This window comes from Carcharhinus amblyrhynchos, chromosome 8, assembly GCF_965287045.1.
Source record: "Carcharhinus amblyrhynchos chromosome 8, sCarAmb.v2.hapA, whole genome shotgun sequence".
Lineage (NCBI taxonomy): Eukaryota > Metazoa > Chordata > Chondrichthyes > Carcharhiniformes > Carcharhinidae > Carcharhinus > Carcharhinus amblyrhynchos.
In genome coordinates, this window is record NC_137331.1 from 57,463,286 (window position 1) to 57,485,362 (window position 22,077).

Genomic DNA, 22,077 nt, shown 5'->3' on the forward strand with positions numbered 1-22,077 from the left:
ATTTAGCACAGCCAATCAACCTAACCCACACATCTTTGAAGGAAATCCATGCAGACACGGGGAGAATGTGCAAATTCCATACAGATAGTGACCCGAAGCCAGAATTGAACCTGGGTCTCTGGTGCTATGAGGCAACAGTGCTAACTACTGTGCCACTGTGCAGCCATTAATAATGTTAAAGTTAAGGTCCTAAGGTAATTCCTGGCTCTTTCAGCAAAACACACTAAAGAGAACACTGTGTAATGGCAATCCAAAGCTGCAGGGGAATGATAGGATTCCTTCTGCTGCTGAAGGTAATTTGTGCACTGACTTTTCTAAATTTTTATTTCTATCTCATGCTTCCACCAAGACTTTCATAATGAAAACAGAAAATGCTGGATAATCTCAGCAGGTCTAGCAACATCTATGGAGGGAGAAATACAGTTAACTTTGAGTTCTTATGACCCCTTTAAGAACTGAAAAGGGACAAAAATGTGATAAATGAGATACTTGAAGAGGGGTGATGGGCAGAATGGAAAGTCAGTGACAGGTTGAAGCTAAGGAGAGATTGGCAAAGATGTCATGGACATGAGGCAAAGTTGTCGGAAACTTCTGGCCTTGTCTTTAGCCGGGATTCCCCAGTATCATTGCTGTAAATGTAATTTTGGTTAACCGCCAAATTTTCCATTCTTGCTAGCAGTGGGACAGGGACAAACGTGATCACAGAATCCAGTCCAGTGGCTGCTAACAGTGCCATTAGACACTGAAGCGTATTAATAGTGGCAAAGGTAGGAAAGCAGAATGTGTCAATGGGAAATAATAGGTCAGTGCTCAGCGGCAGTGAAACTGAACAACCAGGAACAATAGGGTAGGGCTGGGTTGTGTTTGGACAAGCCAGGAAATTGAATACAGAAAATAAGAGGGGAGGTCTAGATGGATAGATTTTCATAATCCTTTGTGGTAATTTTTCCATTGCTTCCTTTCTTCGCATCTCAATCCATGCAATTTATCAACTTTCCAATGGAAATTTCTCACTGGTTATTTTCCAGCAAAGGTTAGGTGAAAGGCAGCAGACCCCACAGCTCCCTATTCCCAAGAAAAGGTTTGAAAAAGATGTGATGGCTCAGACATGATATTTGAAGGCCTGATATTCTAACAGATGGTTCTTCACAAATCCAACTCAATTCTGTAACAGTGGGATTAAGTAAAATCAACTGTTCTAGACTCCTGTGCCTGGACATGCATTGTATTACTACAACTGGCTCAATGCTGGGATACATGACCTCTGAGAACAAAAACAAGCAACCTTCATCATCTGATAGAACATCTTAAAATGGCAAAAGGCAGAATTCTTAGAGCTCAGGCTGGCATCCAAAGACAAATTCAGTCGGTAAAGCCAAGGGTAAGAGATAAACATGGAAATACAACAATATGTTCACTATAATGGCATGCGACATTCTTTTCAAGGACCATCTAAAGATTGATGTCAAAGGGACAAAATCTCCATTCGCTCACAGTTTAATATTTCCCTTCTTAAGGATGACAATGCCAGCTGTTAATGTTACAAAGTTTATTTTCAACAATTCTTCAACTATGAATCCATAATGACAGCTGATACTCTTCAGGCTATACGCCAGTAGGCAAACCAATTTCTGTGGGAGAACTGCAAAACTGCAGCAAGCAATCAAATGCTTGAGGAACAGCTAAGCCTGTGGCACCGATAATATTTCAGCGTAGGTCTTCAAAACTGGTGGACTTCTGCTCACGTTAATACTCCATGCACTCATCTTGGGAGGAAAAAGAACTCTTCCCTCAATTTCAGGAAAACAACAGTTGTAATTGTATTCAAGAAGGGAGCTATTGAAATATTTTCTCCTGTACATTCCGGGTAAAATGCTGCCATGTATTCTCCTGGATTGCCAATATCCTGAGAGAGAGAAAGTCCTCCCGGGGGCACAGGGCCAAGTCTTGTGGACTTCCCGAAGGCAAATTTGGTGGAGGAGATGGATAAAGGTTTGCCATCTTCTTCTACCCTTATTAAGTCTGGGGGCAGAAAGCATCTTTCCCACCCAACCTCCAGCTGTGGTGGGGGCTTTGCCATGGTGAGCATGACAACAAACCTTGTGTCTTTGTTTGTGGGCTCCTGGAAGCCAGATCCATTATTCAAAGGCATTCATTAACCTGTTTTCCCAATACTAGAATTAACCACTTTCATCCCTAACTGTAGGTAACTATATAATGCCATGAAACAAAGAACTTGTCTGGTGCAATTTAGAACATTCCTTTTAAAACACACAAATAAAAAAATCTGGAACGACCCAGCAGGCCAGGGAATTGCTGCCAGCATTTTTTGTTTACCGTACTGGGCAGCACGGTAGCACAGTGGTTCACACTGTGCTTCACAGCTCCAGGGTTCTGGCTTCGATTCCTGGCTCGGGTCACTGTCTGTGTGGAGTTTGCACATTCTCCTTGTGTCTGTGTGGGTTTCCTCCGGGTACTCTGGTTTCCTCCCACAGTCCAAAGATACACAGGTTAGGTTGATTGGCCATGCTAAGAAATTGCCCCTTAGTGTCCAGGGATGCGTATGTTAGAGGGATTAGTGGGTAAAATATGTAGGGATATGGGGGTAGGGCCTCGCTGGGATTGTGTTTGGTGCAGACTTGATGAGCTGAAGGGCCTCTTTCTGCACTGTAGGGTTCTATGATTCAATGATTTCAGATTTCCACATCTGCAGTATTTTGCCTTTTGCAATATCCTTTGTTACAATACACGAGGAGGGATTGTAATACAGCCTGATACAGTGTATGGACATGTAATTTCCTAACATAAATTCCTCATACTGGAGGGAGCTTTTATACTGATAAGGATGTTGTAAATATAATTGCAAAGAAAATATTCACCATATTAACACTAACTAACTTGCTCAAAGAGATATGTTTTAAAGAGTATCTGAATGGGGGAGAGAGGGAAACATGAAGAATCCAGAGTTCAGGATACAGCCAGCTAAAAGCACTATTGTCAATGATGGAACTATTAAAATGCTCAATGTGCAAGACACCAGAATTGGAGGAGTGCAGAGATCTCAGAAGGTTTTAGGATTGATAGAGTTTATAAAGATGGGGAGGGATAAGGTCATGAAGGGATTTTAAAGTAAGGCCAATCTTTTTAAAATTGAGGCATTGCTTGATGAGAACTATTATAAGTCAGTGAACATAAGGAGGCTGGGTGAGCAGGATATGGTGTGAGCTAGGATCGGGCAGCAGAGTTTTGTGACAGCTCAAGTTTGTGCTATCTCATGTGTAACACACAAAAAGCAAGGATCTGGCAAAGTGCACAGAGCAGAAAAGGCCAAAGCTGAGGGAGGAGCTCTAGAAAAGAGTGGGCTATGAATGAGACAGGAGAAAAATCGTAAATTTATATCACAAGGAGTGGGAAGGCTAAATTACAGGTAAATGTTGAATTTAATCAACCTACAATTTTAATTAGATAAGTTAGTTAAAATTTGTAAATATGTGCAATGCCGATGAGAAACAAAAGCTTTGTTTAATTATGTAAACAAAAATCATTAGGTAGGGATAGCAGTCAGGTAGTTTTCTCAACTACAGCGTGTAGTGGTGTAATAATGCTGTCACTGGACCAATAATCCACAGACTCAAGGTAATGCTGTGGGTTCTCAGATTGGAATTGCACCAGAACAGATGGTGTAACTTGGAATCAATTTTTTAAAAATGTGTGGAATTAAAAGAATAACGATGACCATGAACTGATACCATAAAAACCTATCTGGATCACTAATGTCCTTTAGGGGAAGAAATTTGTCTCCTTATCTGATCTGGTCTGGTCTTCATGTGATTTCAGACCCAGAATGTGGTCAACTCTTAAATGCCCTTTGAAATGGCCCAGCAAACGACATAGTTCAATGGGCAATTAGGGATGGGCAATAAATGTTGGCTCGGCCTGTGATACCCACATTCCAATTAATTTAATTTTTATGAAGTTAGGAGTTTGAGGAGAATGTTGCCAACCTGGACAACCAGTAGGCATTTGAATCTCAAGTAACTTCAGCTTACACTTATTGAGTCTGACATACTGACAGTGCATGGAATCGGGTAGTGGGAGAGCTACTGGACATTTTGATTCAAGAGGCAATGACACCACTTTATGGTTGGGTGGTAGTACCGGTCTGGTTACTGTTAGGTATAGTAAAGTGAGATTGCAAGGCAAGCAGGTAAGGGGAGTCAGCTGCCACACTCTTAATGCAAAGCTTTTGATGTCTCTCCAAATGACAGAAACCTCTGTAGGATGAGTGAGTATGCTGTCAATGATGCTGTAGTATAAGAGGCTATTTAAAAGGGAAGACTAATAAAAAATGTTGCAGTGGTAGGGGACAAGAGTGTCTGAGGATAGATAGTGTTCACTGCAGTTATGACTAGAAGCCCTAATGGTTGTGTGGCTTGTCTGGAACTTGGATTAAAGACATCACCTTGTGACTGAAGAACATAAGAAATAAGAAGAGGTCCCTTGAACATGCTCCACCATTTCATAAGATCATGGCTGATCTTCAACCTCACCTCCATTTTCCTATCTGATCCCTATATACTTTAATAATCCAAAAATCTATCAATCTCAGGCTAGAATAGACTGAACAACAGAGCATCAACATCTCATTGGGGTAGAAAATTCCAAAGGTTCACAACCCTCTAAAGGTAGAGGTTTCTTCCCATTTTAGTCTGAGATTATGATCTCCTTATTCTGAAACTGTACTCTTGTAAGACCCATGTTGGAGGTTGTGGGTTTTAGGTAAAAAGAAAAAGAAGTGGTCTACACACATAGATTCAAGATAATAACAAGAAGTTTAATGAAGGAGCTATTGAAACTAAAAATTAACAGGAGCCTGTGAAACACCCCAAATGACATCAAATCTTCTGACTGGATCTTAAAGCAATCATGTAACCACTTAAATATATAACAGCTCCATTGTTCTGGACACTCCAGCCAGGGGAAATAGTCTCAGCATCTTCTCTGTCAATCCTGCTCCAAATCTTATGTCATAGGATCATAGAATATCAATAATGGAGAAGGAGAGCATTCGGACCATCGAGTCTGCACCAACTCCCCAAAAGAGCATCTTACCCCAGCCGTATCCCTGTAACACCGTGTGTTTACCCCACTAATCCCCCAATTTGTACATCTTTGGACACTAAGGGGCAATTTAACATGGTCAATCCACCTAATCTGTACATCTTTTGACTGAGAGAGGAAACTGGAGCAACAGGAGGAAACCCATGCAAACACAGGGAAAATGTGCAAATTCCACACAGGCAGTGACCCAAGGCCAGAATTGAATCCAGGTTCCTGGCATTGTGAGGCAGCAGGGCTAACCAATGTGCCAACTTGCCATCCTTACATGTTTCAATATAATCATCTCTCACTCTTCTGAACTCCAGAGAGCAAAGGTATACACAATCTCACCTCACAGGACAACCCTTCCATCACAGCAATCAATCTGCTGAGCATTTGTCTTTAGAGCCTTTTGTCTAAAGGAAGTATAGTTTATCTAGGCACAAAATTCAGACTGCAAAGTAAATTAGCAACAAACTAGTAACTAGAAGAACATGAGTCGCGGGGGGCGGGGGAAGGGAGGTGTTGCCATGTGGAATTCAGTTGCCGTGATCCACGTAGGGACCAATGACATAAGCAGAGCTAGGAATGAGGCTCTGCTGTATGAGTTTGAAGAGTCAAGGTTCAAATTAAAGCAGAATAATTTTGGATTGTTAGCTAACTCACACACGAATTGGCTTCAGGACAAAGAGATTGTAAGATTAAACGAGTGGCTAAAAGAAGGATATGAGGGCAACAGTTTCAATTCATGAGGCACAGGTGCCAGTACTGCAGAAACAAAAGCTGACCTGTTGGGACAGGCTGAAACTAAAACAGGATGGAACCAAGGTCCTCGTGAACAAAATAACTATGGCAGAAGATAGGGGCCCTGAACTAATGATGTAGGATTGCACAGTTCAGGAAAGCATAGTTCTAAAACACAAAGAGAAAAGTCAAGGCTACGGAGCAAAGTAAAAATAATCAGAGTAACTCAGTATGGGACAGAGTCCAACAAAGGTTAATAGTAAATAGTGACATCAGATTAAAGGAGAAAAAATTTAAAGCTGAAGGCATTGTTTCTAAATATGCAAAGCATTCAGAATAAAATGAGTGAGTTAAAATAGCACATATAAAAATAAAAGGGTTAGATCTAATAGCCATTACTGAACCATAGCTGCAGAATGATTACAGTTAAGAATTAAGCATTCCAGATTACTAGACTTTTAGAAGAGATAGACAAAATGGAAAAAGGGGAATTGTGAGGGAGGGGTGTTGGAATAATTCTGATAATAAAGGATGGGGTAACACAACAGAGCAAAAGGATCTCAGTTCAAAGAATCAAGGATGTAGAATCAGTTTGTATGGGGCTAAGAAACAACGGGGGCAGTAAACACAAGTGGAGCAGTTTGTAGGTTCCCTAAAATTAGTTGCAGTGTGGGGCAAAGTATAAATAGGAAATCAAAGCCCATGTAACAGGGATAATACAGTAGTAATGGGCATTTTACTCTTCATACAGACTAGGCAAACCAAATTTTTAGTAACAGTGCAGAGAACAAGTGAAAGTGTGATCATAACTTGACAGAATTTTATATTGAGTTTGAGAATGATTTAGTTAAATCCAAAACTGGGATTTTGAATCTTAACAATGAAAACTATGCAGATATAAATAATTGGCCAAGGTAGATTGAGAACATAGATTTAAGGATATGATAATAGAAACCAGTGGCAAAACAATAATTAACTAATTAATGAATTTCAATTGATACAGACTCCCTTAAGGCATTAAAAGGCCCATGGAAATTGTTGTCCGATTGCAGCTAACAGGAGGATTTCAAGATAGAATTCGGTTTAACTCAAAGACTTATATGATGCTAAAATAGTAATGAACCCAAGCATTGAGAGGATTTCAGATTTTAGCAAAGGATGACCAAGGAATTAAAAAAGAATGTGAGAATAAATAAATAAGAGACATAAAAATGGATTGTAAAACCTTCCATAGGTATGTAAAAAGGGAGAGATTTGTAAAAGTTAATGTAGATCCACTAAAAGGAGAGGCAGGAGAAGCTATAATGGTGAATAAGGAAAGGCAGCAACATTAAACAATCCAAGTTCATGATGGGAAACCAAAGGTATAGTCAGAATAAGGAATTTAAATAAATTAGTGTTAGCAAAGAAAAAGTACTGAGGATATTAGCAAGCAGGACCTCAAAGGTAGTAATCTCCAGATTGCTGCAAAGGCCATGTGTTTGTGAGTGTACACCAGGAGAATAGAAGAATACACCAGATGAATGCCTGGCTGGAGAGATGGTGCAGGAAAGAGGGCATCATATTTCTGGGGCTTTGGAGCCAGTTCTCGGGAAAGTGGGATTTGTACAACCCTGACGATCTATATCTGAACAGGACTTGCGACAAATATTCTTATAGGGAGATTTGCTAGTGTTAATGAGGAGGTTTAAACTAGATTGGCAGGGGATGGGAACTTGAGGGCAGATTGAGATAGGACAAATTCAGAGCAGGGAATGGATGGCAGAAAATAAGTGAGTGATTCTGAAAGACAGAAGAAGCAAAGGCTCAGTGAACAGGCAAGAACATAGAAGCTGGAATATAATGTAGGGAAATAATAGAATACAGAATACTTTTACAAGTGAGAAATTTGGAAATGTCTGCATTCAGAGGGACTTTGGTATCCTTGTGTGTAAATCACAATACTTAGTATGCAGGTACAGCAATCTATTCAGAAAGCAAATGATGTTAGACTTTATTGCAAAAGAATTATAGAACGTGAGAAGGATGGAAGTCTAACTGCAGTAATATAGAGCTTTGGTGAGACCATACTCTGATTGCCCTGTACCGAAGGCAGGGTATACTTGCCATAGAGGAAGTGTGAAGAAGGTTCATTACACTGATTTATGTGATGAAGTGTCTTGTCCTATGAAGAGAGATTGTGTAGACCAAGCTTACGTTCTCTGGATTTTGGAAGAATGGGAGGAGATCTTATTGAGATGTTTAAAATTCTTAAGGAGTTTGATAGTATAGATGCTACAAAGCTGTTTCACGTGGCAGGGAAGTATCTGAATAAGGGGTTACCATTGAAGATTTGAATCTTTATAATTTTCTATCCCAGGGAGATATGAATGCTCAGTCTTTGAATATATTCATGGTGAATAGACATTTGAATGCTAAGGAATCATGGATTAGGAGGCATAAATCATAGAAACCTGACAGTGCAGGAGGCATTTGGCCTGTCAAGTCTGTACCAACTCTCTGACAGAGCATCTTACCCTGGTCTATCGCCATGTCCTTACCCCGCTAATTCCCTTAACCTACACACTTTTTGACATTAAGAGACAATTTTGCACAGCCAATATGCCTAACCTGAGCATCGTTGGACTGAGAGGGGAAACTGGAGCACCCAGAGGAAATCCACGCAGACACGGGGGAGAATTCACAAACTTGACACAAGTCACCCAAGGCTGGAATTGGACCTGGCTTCTTAGTGCTGTGAAGTGCTAAACATTTTGCCACCATAATGTGGTAAAGTGGAGTTGAGGTGAAAGATCAGCCACGATTATAGTGAAAAACAGAGAAGGTTTGATGGCCCGAGGCCTACATAAGTTCTTATGCAGCAAATTCCTCTCCCTGCTATTTTAAGGTAGGCAACGTGTATATTCTAAATAACATCAACATATTTAAGTTCATAATTCACAGGCTAATATGATAAGTTATACAAATCAGTTTCATATTGTTTACTTTTCCAAACAATACAAACAAAAATAAATCCCAAAAAAACAGTTGTAGAGTATTTAAATACCACTTTTTGGATGTCAATATAAAAGGGAACATGTTTTAAATGATATATTTAAAGTTTACGTTATATATACATTCAAATATTGAGAAATATATAGCCTGCTTGGGTCAGGCTGTCAATGTTATTAAATGAGATTTATGGGTATGGACCATTGTAATTATACACTTGGATCGGGATTTAGCTTGGATCAGTTATATATTCATTCAGACTTCTCCTTTACACGCATCCTGCTGCTCTAATAGCCTGGTGTAACTGTAGCCTGATTGAATAAAAGATAAAATGCATATTTCATAATACCCTGTCTGTAGATTTGTGCTCTATTATTAGCTTTTTCTTATCTGGTATTCAAGTCAGTCACAAGCTTCTTAGCTGCTAAGTAAAAAGAAACTACACCATTGCTAAGAATGCATAAGTCTGCAACCATGTGGTGACATTAGCTCAGAAAAGGCAACTTAAATCACTGGCATATTTACAGAATAAAGTCTGACAACACCAGATTCGTCACCCGACAAAGGGACTAACCCCAAAAGCTAGTGAGCGTCCTATCAAATAAATCGGTTGGACTTAAACCTGGTGTTGTCAGACTTTTTACTGTGTTTATCCCAGTCCAACGCTGGCATATCCACATCGTATTTACAGAAGACAATAAGTCGGATTCTGCGACCTCGCCCACAGCTGGGATTCTCTGGTCCTGCTACAGTGAATGTAGATTTGGCTGAGCGCAAAATTCTTCATTCTGTCTGGCAGCGGCGGCAGAACCTGAACAGCAGTAGAATTCCAGCCAATGTGTTTGTGGGCATGGCAGAGTTATAGTAAAATACTGCATCATCCATTTTCCTTCAATATTTATTATACTGCAAAATCAGCCAAAAATGAGCAGATTTGCCAAGGAAATCCAAACTATCATGTGGAGGGGCTTGCTTGCTTGCATTGTCTGAGTAGAGGAGGGGAAATCAACATCCAATGTATTGTTCATCTGCCATGAATAATGCTATGAAGAAAAAGCTGTCAGCACTGCAATCTGTTTTTGGGCACAGAGCAACACCAGTGACATCTCCAGTATGGACTTCAGACAGACTGAGGACACAGTGTGCCGCGCCCTTGCCTCAGCCAGAAACTCTGGGTTTGAATCCCATTCCAGGACTTGATGGTTAAGGAAGGTGCACTCATAGAATGGCCAAACAGTTTGAGTGTCAACCTGTAAGTCTTTCCAAAACACCAATCGCTGGCAGTAAGGGTGGGAGAGACACCTGATCGGTCACACTTGATGTGGAGTGTAGCCCCTGAAGCTATAACTCTGAGACAGACTATCAACTTGTTCCAGGAATAATTAGGTATGGAAGTCTGTAGAGTTGGATTGGATGTACACATTTCTCCCTGATAGATCTAATCTGCAAGATAGAGTCATTGTAATTTATAGGACTATGCGACATTAAATTGCACCATGGGTTGTTTTCAAGCTTCATAAAAGCAATCAAGTGTGCTTATACAGTATGGAGTTCAGTTGTTGAATTCAGTTACAGGAATTAGTTAATACAGGCTTTTAAGAAATTAAATCATAAAGTCATATTACAAAATAGGTTGAATTAGAATCCTCACTCAAAGCTGCAATAAAAAATAATCTAGATATCAAAAATATAAAGAATAGACAGCATGGATTTGAAATGCGAAGCTCATACTTGACTCACCAGGGTAAGTATAACCCTCAGGGTACATGGCCAGGCAATGCCCTGGCAAAAAGTTGGCACTGCCAGGTTGGCACCATGTCCATGCCACGTGGCAGTGCCAATGTGGCTGTGTCAACCTGGCAGTGCCAACCTGTGTCAAGGGGCAGGTCCCAGTGGCAGCCTCATGGAGAGATGGGGATTCATGCAGACGTGGTTGTGGGCCGGGAGCAGACAGATGAGTAGAGGATGCCAGCGATGATCATTTGTAGGGGGTGGGGGCAGAAGGGGTTAATGATCACAACTCAAAACATTACTTCAACTCACCTTCACATTGCACTGAGAAATCTCACACTTTAGATCCTTTTTCTTCCATGCAACGGCAACTATTCAACAGATAGTACATTATCTAAATACATTGCACTTGCTAATACACTTACCTTTCTCTTGCAAGGTAGCACATAACTAGAAGCAGAAGCATGGTGGTCGCCATTACTGAAGCAGCCATGACTGAAGCCACAGCTATCAAAAGGGCTGAAAGGATTGAAAATGATGGCTTGTTCATTCCTAGTCCTCCTTCTCATATCCCACACCCCACTCAGAGTCATAGAGGTTTACAGTATGGAAACAGGATCTTTGGCCCAACTTGAGCATGCCACCCATTTTTTTAAACCCTGAAACTAGTCCCAATTGCCCATATCCCTCTATACCCATCTTACCCATGTAACTGTCTAAATGCTTTTTAAAAGACAAAATTGTACCCACCACTACTATTACCTCTGGCAGCTTGTTCCAGACACCACCCTCTGTGTGAAAAAATTGCCCCTCTGGACACTGTTATATCTCTCCTCTCTCACTTTAAACCTATGCCCTCTAGTTTTAGACTCCCTTACATTTAGGAAAATATATTGACTATCTAGCTGATCTATGCCTCTCATTATTTCATAGATCTCTATAAGATCACTCCTCAGCCTTCTGCACTCCAGAGAAAAAAGTCCCAGTGTATCCAGCCTCTCCTTATAACTCAAACTATCAAGTCCTGATAACATCCTAGTAAATCTTTTCTGCAGTCTTTCTAGTTTAATAATATCCTTACTATAATAGTGACCAGAATCTTCCCATAATTTTTACTGATTGATAAGCTGTGGATGGTGTAATCATGCAGTTCTTGCTTTCCCCTTCTATTCTCACCACAACCTTACTATGATTCTATCTTTTTTCAAATACCTGAATGTTATAACTTAACCAGGCAGTGGTGGAACAGAAAGAACAGATGGACTAACAAAACATTGACAATGAAGAAGAGTCTTCATTTGATCACCCATTTGCAGCCCCCAGTTAAATTACTGGCAATGCGTGTACTTTAAAGGGCAGCTTAGAGGTGGGATCTACATGAAGTGAGGCAAAAGGCAGCAGTGAGGCCTGCGACCAGAGCAGGACACAAGAGTAGCTATCTCTCCAAAGCATAATATTGTATTTGAGGAGTTTGATTGCTGAGGACTCAGATGTAAAATCTGATTGTGTACTGAACAGAAAAATGCTACTTTGTTCATTGGCAGACCTAATAGACAGCCTGCAGTCAGTGCTAAAGAAGATGGAGAAGATAGCACCAACATACATGGGGCTTTGCACAGCCCATCTTCTCCAGCGTGGAGATGGCTGCCAACACTGTCAACACATTTGCAGACCCAAAATGATGTCTAATGGCCAATGTTTCAGCTTCCACTGCAACACAGATAGAAACCACCTAGCCTGGCTGCTGCAGTCTGAACAAGTTCAGCTTTCTACCACACAGATTCAGACTACAGCCATTATAGCTGTTGTACTAAATATGCAATGGACTTAAAGATATCGATCAACAAGGTCGTCTGTGTGCAGGTCCGCAAGAGATGGGTGAGATCCTAAGTGAATATTTCTCATCAGTATTTACTGTTGAGAAAAGCACAGACGTTAGGGAACTTGGGGAAATAAATAGTGATGTCTTGAGGAGTTTACATATAACAGAGAAGGTGGTTGCTGGAAGTCAAGGTAGATAAATCCCTGGGACCTGATGAGGTATATCCCAGGACATTGTGGGAAGCTAGGGAGGAAATTGTAGGTCCCCTTGCAGAGATATTTGAATTATCAACAGCAACAGACAAGGTGCCTGAAGATTGGAGAGTGAAAAACGTTGTGCCTTTGTTTAAAAAGGGCGGCAGGGAAAAGCCTGGGAACTACAGGCCGATGAGCCTCACATTTGTATTGGGTAAGTTGTTAAAAGGTATTCTGAGAGTTAAGATCTACAGGCATTTAGAGAGGCAAAGACTAATTAGGGACAGTCAGCATGACTTTGTGAGTGGAAAATCATGTCTCACAAATTTGATTGAGTTTTTTTGAAGGGGTAACCAAGATGGTAGATAAGGGCAGTGCAGTTGATGTTGTCTACATGGACTTTAGCAAGGCCTTTGACAAGGTGCCGCATGGTAGGTTGTTGTATAAGATTAAGTCTCACAGGATCCAGGGTGAGATAGCCAAATGCATATAAAATTGGCTTGATGACAGAAGACGGTGGTTATAGAGGGTTGTTTTTCAAACTTGAAGCCTGTGATCAGTTGAGTCTACTGTTATTTGTCATTTATATTAATGATTTGGATGAGAGTTTAGTAGGCATGTAGTTCGTAAGTTTGCAGATGACACCAAGATTGGTGGCCTAGTGGACAGTGAAGAAGGTTTCCTCAGATTGCAACAGGATCTTGATCAATGGGCCAGTGGGCTGATGAATGGCAGATGGACTTTAATTTAGATATAAGCGAGATAATGCATTTTGGTAGATTGAACAAGGGCAGGACTTACTCAATTAATGATAGGGGTGTTGGGGAGAGTTATAGAACAAAGAGATTTAGGGGTACATGTTCATAGCTCCTTGAAAGTGGAGTCATAGGTAGACAGGGTGATGAAGAAAGCATTCAACATGCTTGGTTTCATTGGCCAGAACATTGAATACAGGAGTTGGGACATCTTTTTGGAGTTGTACAAAACATATGAAAGGCCACGCTTGGAACATTGTGTACAGTTCTAGTCACCCTATTATAGAAAGGATATTATTAAACTAGAAAAAATGCAGAAAAGATTTACTAGGATGCTACCAGGACTTGATGGTTTGAGTTATGAGAGGCTGGGTACACTGGTACATTTTTCTCTGGAACATAGGCGGCTTATAGAAGTCTTTAAAATAATGAAGGACATTGATCAACTAGATAGACAATATCTTTTCCCAAAGATAGGGGAGTTTAAACTTAGAGGACAGAGGTTTAAGGTGAGAGGGGAGAGATACAAAAGTGTCCAGAAGGGCAATTTTTTCATTGAGGGTGGTGAGTGCCAGACGTAGTAGTAGAGGTGGGTACAATTTTGTCTTTTAAAAAGCATTTCGACAGTTACATGGCTAAGATCGAGGGATATGGGCCAAACGCAGACAATTGGGGCTAGCTTAGTTGTTTAAAAAAAAGGCAGCATGGATAAGTTGGGCTGAAGGGCCTGTTTCCATGCTGTAAACCTCTTTGGCTCTAATCTATCCTCCAATACAAAGCTAAGAATACTGCTGTACCAACCTGGGAATGTGGTAGTAACACCACAAGCATGAATCTGCTATCTCCCCCACTGTCAGTCAGTCGTATTCGACCAGCTATTCTGCAGACACAGAGATAGCACAATGTGAGATCACTGGGGCTGGCAGAGACTAATAGAAAGCAGGCAATAAGGGGATGTCCAAGGGTGTTTAATGAATTTTGTGTGGAATATTGGGTAGTTTGATTGATAAAGGTGGTTTGGAAACGTGTTTTGTAGTTTCTATCTCTATACTGTGGCCAGGAAGATGCTGTGGTCATCAGTAATGGATGAAGCGAAGGTGTGAGAAATGTTGTTGAATAGAGAATTGGGAACACTGCTCCTATGATCAGGTCTGCTGGAAAGAGGATGTATTGGTTGCGTTCTCCTTTCCCCCTCCTGAAGTGTAACCACTTTCAGAGCTTCTTTCATAGAACATAAATCTAGGTTCCCTCTGATAATCTGTCCATAAAGTTACCTTGTAATAACCCTTACACCTGATAGGCCAATGTTGCTATATGCTCTCATAAATAGAGCTAATGGTGTCATTTAATTAAAAACTATCATGGATTGAGAAAGATAAGAGGAAAGCCAGCTCACATATCATCCCTCATGTGTAAGATGGATTAAGTCAAAACTAAGGATGGAAGTGAAACAGGTCACCCTACTGTAAAGGAGGTTGTCAATTCACATTCTGGAAAACAGCACTAATATCCCAAGGAAGGCGAGAGATTGATTCAATCACACCATCTCTGAGAATAATTGTGCAATCTCTGAAAGTTCTGAACCACACAAGTAGGTCTGAGCTATTTGGTAGACTGGCTATCCAAAGTTGGTAATTATCAGCTACCTAAAGAATTAATTTTAAAGTAATCTCACCAATTTATAACCTCAGACACAGCTGTGGTTAATGCTTACCATCTGCTCATGTTGATTCACAGCAAACCACTGAACTCCCTGTGTAAGCTTTATTAAGTAACTCTGCCCATTAATAATCTGCTACTCAACTAGTTAACTCTGATTATATTTATGCATGTCTATTAAGCATTTGTATACCTAACTTCATTTTTAGTCAACGTTTGTAACCAATGTGGTCTAGTTTTTTATTTGATGTTTTAGCAGGAAGGAGTTAGTTCACTTATTCAACACCCTCGGGTTTGACCTCATCAAGGGTTAATAAATTAAATTATTTTGATCCAAAATGATTAACATAAAATGGTTTTGGCATCGAGTCAGGCATTTTCACTCCAAGACTACTTCTAGTGTTAGATCCCCAGATGGTACATCATCAAAGCGATTAAAGGAATTAAAGATTTATCTGGTGCCTTGGCATGTCAGGATAGTAAAACCCAGATTTCCTACAGGTAGCTGTGATGGAGAGATCCTGAGACGTCATAAACAATCAGTCTGAAAAAATTCACAATACAAATACACCAAAAAGAAATGTCAGATAGTTACACCACTATCACTATAAAATTTACTAAAATTCCTTCACTCTTACTATGGGCTGCATTTTGCTGTAGAAATGACATTGAGGGTAACTGAGCACACCATGATTGAAATGTTATCTGAACAGTAACTTCTGTTGAATGCATTGAACAATTATATGTGGAAAACAGGAAGTATTTGTTTGAGTTAACTTGCTCCTCCAAAAGCTGTGCTAGCACCAGAGACTTGCTAACAGCTTGGCATTTAAACTAATCCGGTTGAAGAATCAGTACTGAGCAGGACAGAGATTGAACTAGGAAATGTAAGTTATTATTTAATTGAATATCAAAGAAGATACATAATGTGAAATAAAGAAAGAGGAATAAACAAAAGTAGTGGTTAGCATTGCTGCCTCACAGCGCCAGGAATCACTGCTCAATTCCAACCTCAGGGGACTGTCTGTGTGGAGTTTGCATGTTCTCCCCACGTCTGCGTGGGTTTCCTCTGGGTGCCCTGGTTTCCTCCCACAGTCCAAAGATGTGCAGATTAAGTGGATTGACCATGCTAAATTGCCCCTTACTGTCAGGGGAATTAGCAGGGTAAATATGTAGGGTTATGAGACAGGATGGGATTTTTGTCGGTGCAGAACTGATAGGCCAGATGGCCTCTCTCTGCACTGTGGGATTCTATGATTAAAAGAGAATGATAGTTATAATATTTGTTTTAAAATCTCCAACACAAATTAAAATCTAAAGATGTATTTAAAGAGAAATGAAATTCCACACTTCTTAAAGCTGATTTTCAGGATTAGGAAGTTTGTCTGAATATCATTAAATTGCTGGAATTACCCACTGAAGTCACCAGAAAATGTTAGGGATTTTCTATTCTAGGACAAATAATATTTTAATGGTTTAATGCGTCTTAATTATGATCAAACTTTCCCATTCTGCAAATTAAATTTTGCAAGTGTTGAATCATATTCCTTTAGATTTTTAATTATTGATGGAAATTTTTTACAAAGTGATTATTTCTACTTCTAATCATTCTCTTTTAATCATTTTCTCCCTGTATTTTCTGTAGCTGTCTTGACAATCAATGAAATATTATTACTTCTATTTCCTGGTCCAGTCTCTGCACTGCTCATTAATAATTCATTGATCTGATTAATTAAGAGATACTCTACTGCTTGTCCTTTTCAGGCAGCTCCCTTTGGAGCATGCTGTATAATTTCACCATGAAATACATGTGCAGAATCTCATGAAAAGGCCATAGGCAAGTATTTGTGTAATGAATCTTTCACCACAGAAAAAAAAAATCAGACCCCATATCTTTCTATTATTTTGTAGTGTGATGGCCTAGAAAATTCAGTAATTTTACCTACAAGAACTGCCCTCTCAAGCTGATTAATGTGTATGCCCCTACTGTCAAGAGCAAGTGGCTGGAAGTTTTTGAACAGCTGCCACTGCTGCTCACCACCTTCAGGCCAATCATTCTGGGTGGGGATTTTAACTGCATTATAGACAAGGCCGGCCTATCCAGTAGGGCTAAAGACAAACTGGATGCTACGTCCAGTCTCCTGCTGGAAACACAGTCAAAGATGCCAAACTGCATGATGTCTTCAGCAACCAGCAGAGAGCAGCGTAGATACATGTGGTCACAGCCAGATGGGTCTGTCTGCTCCAGGATTGACTTCATGTTTGTATCCCGCGCGCTCATGGTCAGGTCTACCGATGTCAGGCCAGTGTTCTTTTCTGACCACTGCCTCCTGCTGGCTGACTGTCAGCTGGAGGAAAACCAGAAAGTGGGCAGGGGGAAGCTAATGTAGAACTGTTGACCCCAGAGAACCTCGAAGAACTCAAAAGGGTTTACCACGGTTGGAGAACCGTGAAACCCTTCTTTGAGTCTCCAGCGCTCTGGTGGGAAACCATCAAGGACAACATCAAGAGGTTCTTCATCCACAAAGGGGTTCACAAGGCCAGGGAGATGGGGGAAAATGTCCCAAATCCAGAAAAGCATGCAGGAGCTACTCCAACTGCAGTCGATGGGGGTTGATGTCAAGGAGGATCTCCAGGAGGTGAAGAGCCAGCAAGCCTCACTGTTTGCCTTGGAGGCCTCCAAAGTCATTTTCTAATCCAGGGTCTGCTCCTTGGAGCAGGATGAAACGCGCTTGTGTTTCTTCTTCCAGAAGGTGCACAGAGAAACTTCTGTGATCAGCAGCCTGAAGGAAGAAGATGGCTCAGTAAGCTTATCGTAGTCTGACATTCTGAGGATCTGCAAATCTTTCTATGCCGGACTGTATGAACTGAAGCCAATGGACAGCACGGCCTCCCAGACTTTCCTGTAGTCTGTTATGCAGATTTTAGGCAACGGCAACCAGGAGAGCCTGGACACACCGGTATCTCTGGATGTGCTGACAAAGCCGTCGAGTCCTTTCAGAAGGGTAAAGCCCCCAGAAGCTGAATTTTACTCGGCATTGTGGAAGTTGATGGGCCCGGACCTGCTGGAAGTATATGAGAGTATGCTTCTGGAAGGCAGCATATCAGAATCCATGAGGAAAGGCAACATTACCCTCATCTACAAGCAGAAGGGGGAAAGGGAAGAAATTAGAAATTGGTGACCATTTCACTATTGAACGTGGACTATAAAATTCTAGCCAAGGTCATCACCAACCGGGTCAAGTCTGCTCTGGGGTCAGTGATCTCACAACACCTGTGCTGTGCCCAACAGAAAGATCTCTGATAGCCTCGAGCCTTGTTCTACTCAGAGATATGACCGCCTACGTGCAGGACAGGCAGGTGGATACTTGCCTCATCAGCCTAGACCAGGAGAAGGCGTTTGACAGAATATCGCACAGCTACATGATGGATGTGCTCTCCAGAATGGGCTCTGGGGAGGGAATCTGTAATTGGATCCAACTGCTCTACACAGACATCAGTAGCGCAGTTTCAATCAATGGGTGCGAATCAGATAGGTTTCAGATCACATCTGGAGTCAGGCAGGGCTGTCTTCTCTCCTCTGTCCTTTTTTGTGTATTGCATTGAACCCTTTGCCGAGACCCTCAGAAGTGACCCAGGCTTCAAAGGGGTTACAATCCCAGGCATTGGAGGCACGCAGGTCAAAGCCTCCCTGTACATGGATGACGTGGCTGACTTCTGCTTGGATCCCTTATCTGTTTGCAGGCTCTCCAAGTCTGTAAGCAGTTCGAGCTGGCCTCAGGAGCCAAAGTCAATCGGGGCAACAGCGAGGCCATATTCTTTGGGAACTGGGCTGACAGATCCTTTGTCCCTTTCACCATCAGCGCAGACTACCTTAAGGTGCTGGGGATATGGTTTGTTGTGGCAGGGACATGCACAAAAAACTGGGAAGAATGTATCGCCAAAGCGAGACAAGAATTAGGTTCATGGGAGCAACACTCCCTCTGTATCACCAGGAAAAAACTCATCCAGTGTGAGGTACTGTGCGTGTTGTTGTATGTGGTGCAGGTCTGGCCTATACACAAATCCTGCGCAGCAGCAGTGACCTAGGCCGTCTTCAAATTTATCAGGAGATCAATGATGGATTGCGTCCGGAAGGAAGCTATGCACAAATCTCTAGAGAACGGAGGGAAAAATGTTCCCAACGCCATCTTCATCCTGATGGCCACCTTTGTATGCAGCTGCATCAAGCTGTGTGTAGATCCTCAGTAAACAACAGCAAGTGCCACTACTTTTTGAAGTTCTACCTATTCCAAGTATTGTAGAGGATGGGTTTGGCCACACTACCGCGGAACACTCCAAGTAGTAGGACCGTACTGCAGCAACTGTCCTTCATGGAGAAATTTTTCCGGGAACATACCTTTGACCTTAGGTCAGCACGTAATGTCTTTGAGGCCCTGAGAGAAAAGATGATGGCAGATCCTGTCGGATTGTTCCCTGAGCAGAATACCACATCACCAGAACTCACAAACAAGCTTGACTGATGGTGAGAAGCGCAGTCCCCGTCAAATCCTTTATGCATGCTTGAGGTCTCAACACCACCGCACGCTGCCCTCAAAGTTGGCTGCGGGGGTGAAGAGATGGTTGCACATCTCCTTGTGGAATGTGCCTTTGCAAAGAAGGTGTGGAGTGAGGTGCAATGGTATTTGTTGAGGTTCGTCCCGAGCAGCTCGGTGACGCAGGACTCTGTGCTCTACGGGCTGTTTCCAGGGATGCATATCAACTGCTGCTGGAGGGTCATCAACTCGGTGAAGGACTTTGTCCACCCGAAAACTGCTGATCTTCCACTTGTACGATTTGTCTTCAGCCAAGTATTGCAGACTAGCACATTCCGAGGTCCAGGACTACATGCTGAGGGATACGCTGAAGCTTGGAGCAGCTGCCGCAAAGGCACAATGGGGAAAGGCCACACTGTAAAGCCTTTGAACCGAGGCAGACTGAGGGCCTGGTAACTGTAGAATACCTTCGGCCTGTGTAACTGCGTGCTAATCTGAAAAACAACAGCACACAGTAAAATCTGATGTATGTATACAGTTTCAAGTACTGAAATGAAATTAATGTAATGTAAATGAACATCGTATAGTATTGTAAAAATGAATGGCCTTTTTTACACTGTTTGTAATTATTGGATATGTCATTTTGCAATGGCTTATTTGAGTTTTTTTTATGAATACAGTATATTTTTGAAATAAAAAAACTTAGCATCCATTACACAAACATAAAACAAGCATGAAAGCATCTAATGTGCACACGTGGACCTCCTGAGCTGAAAGTGCGCTGTTCTCTATATTAGTACAGGCATCAAAAGAGAGTTCCAAGCCCTCCACCTGAAACCGGCATTAGGCCTCTTGTCCAAGCAAATACAGAGCCTAACACTTGATTGATTTCCCCCTATGTGATCCTGATTCAGTCTGTGCCGAGCTGACTGTGTTCAGAAAACAACAGATCTACATGTGGCCTAAACCAGCAGTCATTAAAACTGACCATGCCTTCTGTTTACCAGCAATATATCTAACATGTAGTGAAATGACTTTTCTTTGTGATTGAGCTGTCCAGTTGCAGAATGCTACATGGCTTCACCATGGAAAGGCTTTTGTCATTTTTTTCCTGGAGTTCACTAATTTATTTTTAGTGAGGTAGGAATTGTCAAAGCAGTCCAAGTACATTCATTCTGTTGTTTTTTTTTTATCCAGGTCCTTTTTTTTTGCTACAGTTGCTAAACACAGGAATTTTGATCCCTTTGTAGTTAACACAAGTCTCAAATTTACTCTGCAGACGATCCAGTTGGATTTTCAGTTTAACGTGACTATATCAAGATGAACAGTGTTTTTCCAGCAATTGTACTGGTATGTTTTTCTTTAGGCACGAGGGATAGCAATTATATGGTTGTAGTAAGTGCTTCAGCATGTTCAATACTGAAGCATGCAACAGAGAACTTATTAGAGGACTAGTTGCAGCTAAGTTCTTTAATTAGTTTGTGCTCTTGTTGGGTCAGCCGTGGCTTACTGATAGCACTCAACTCTGAGTCAGAAGGTCGTGAGTTTAAGCCTCATTCCGGAGATTTAAGCACCTAAATCTAGGCTAACATTGCAGTGTGGTTCTATTCTTTATTTTGGTTGAAAAAACCAGGGGCAATTCTGAACCCGCACTTTGTCCACTGGAATGGCCGCACATGTTCAAAATCCGGAGGGCATGATTCACGCTGGCTGAGTTTCCGAGTTCAGATCTTCCTGGCCCCTCACTGGTGGAATATGTGAAACACGCTGCGGGACTGCAGAAGGTTCATTTGAATACATTAGCAAACACTCTCTCCAGGACATCCCCCCTCACTGGTTATTCAGTGGGTTCCAGCGTGACATTACACTGGCAGCACGTACAACAGCCTTACATAAGTATCAACCTGGGTCCTTCACCTCCAAGGGGGAGTTTGGAGGTCAGCACCCTCCACAGTGTGCACCACTCACGGGGCACTGGAGAGGACTGTGGGAACACAAATAAGTATAACTTGCAGCTCGGGGTGGGAGCAGAATTGCCATTTTGGGGAGATGGCTTGGGAGGGGTCAACTTCACCTTCTCTGTTCCCATATCACTTGATTCACTTGATACAAATTTCATCAAGAACTGTTTTGAAAATAACTGAATGACTGAAAATCCACAGCCCTCGAGGGCAGTGATTCACATTCTGATGGAAAAAATTCCATCCTTATCTCAGTCCTAACTAGTTAGCCTCTTATTCTGAAACTGTGACAGCTAGTTCAACACTCCCTAGTCAGGGGAAACATCCTCCATGCATCTACCCTGTCGAGTCCCTTAAGAATTTTATAAATTTCATTGAATCTTAGAATCATAGAATCTCTACACTACTGAATGAGGCCACCCAGCCCATTGAGTCTGCAGTGATCACAATCTCACCCAGGCCCAATCCCCACAACCTCACATATTTATCCTTACTAGTCCCCCTGACACTAATGGGCAATTTAGCATAGCCAATCAACCCAACCTGCACATCTTTGGACTGTGGAAGGAAACCAGAGCACCCAGA

General features: G+C 41.6%; 1 protein-coding gene across 3 annotated transcripts in view; it reads right to left on the reverse strand.

Moving 5' to 3' along the window:
* c8h8orf34 (chromosome 8 C8orf34 homolog) overlaps positions 1 to 22,077 on the reverse strand; it is a 376,587-nt gene that overhangs the window by 76,958 nt on the left and 277,552 nt on the right. The window lies entirely within an intron of this gene.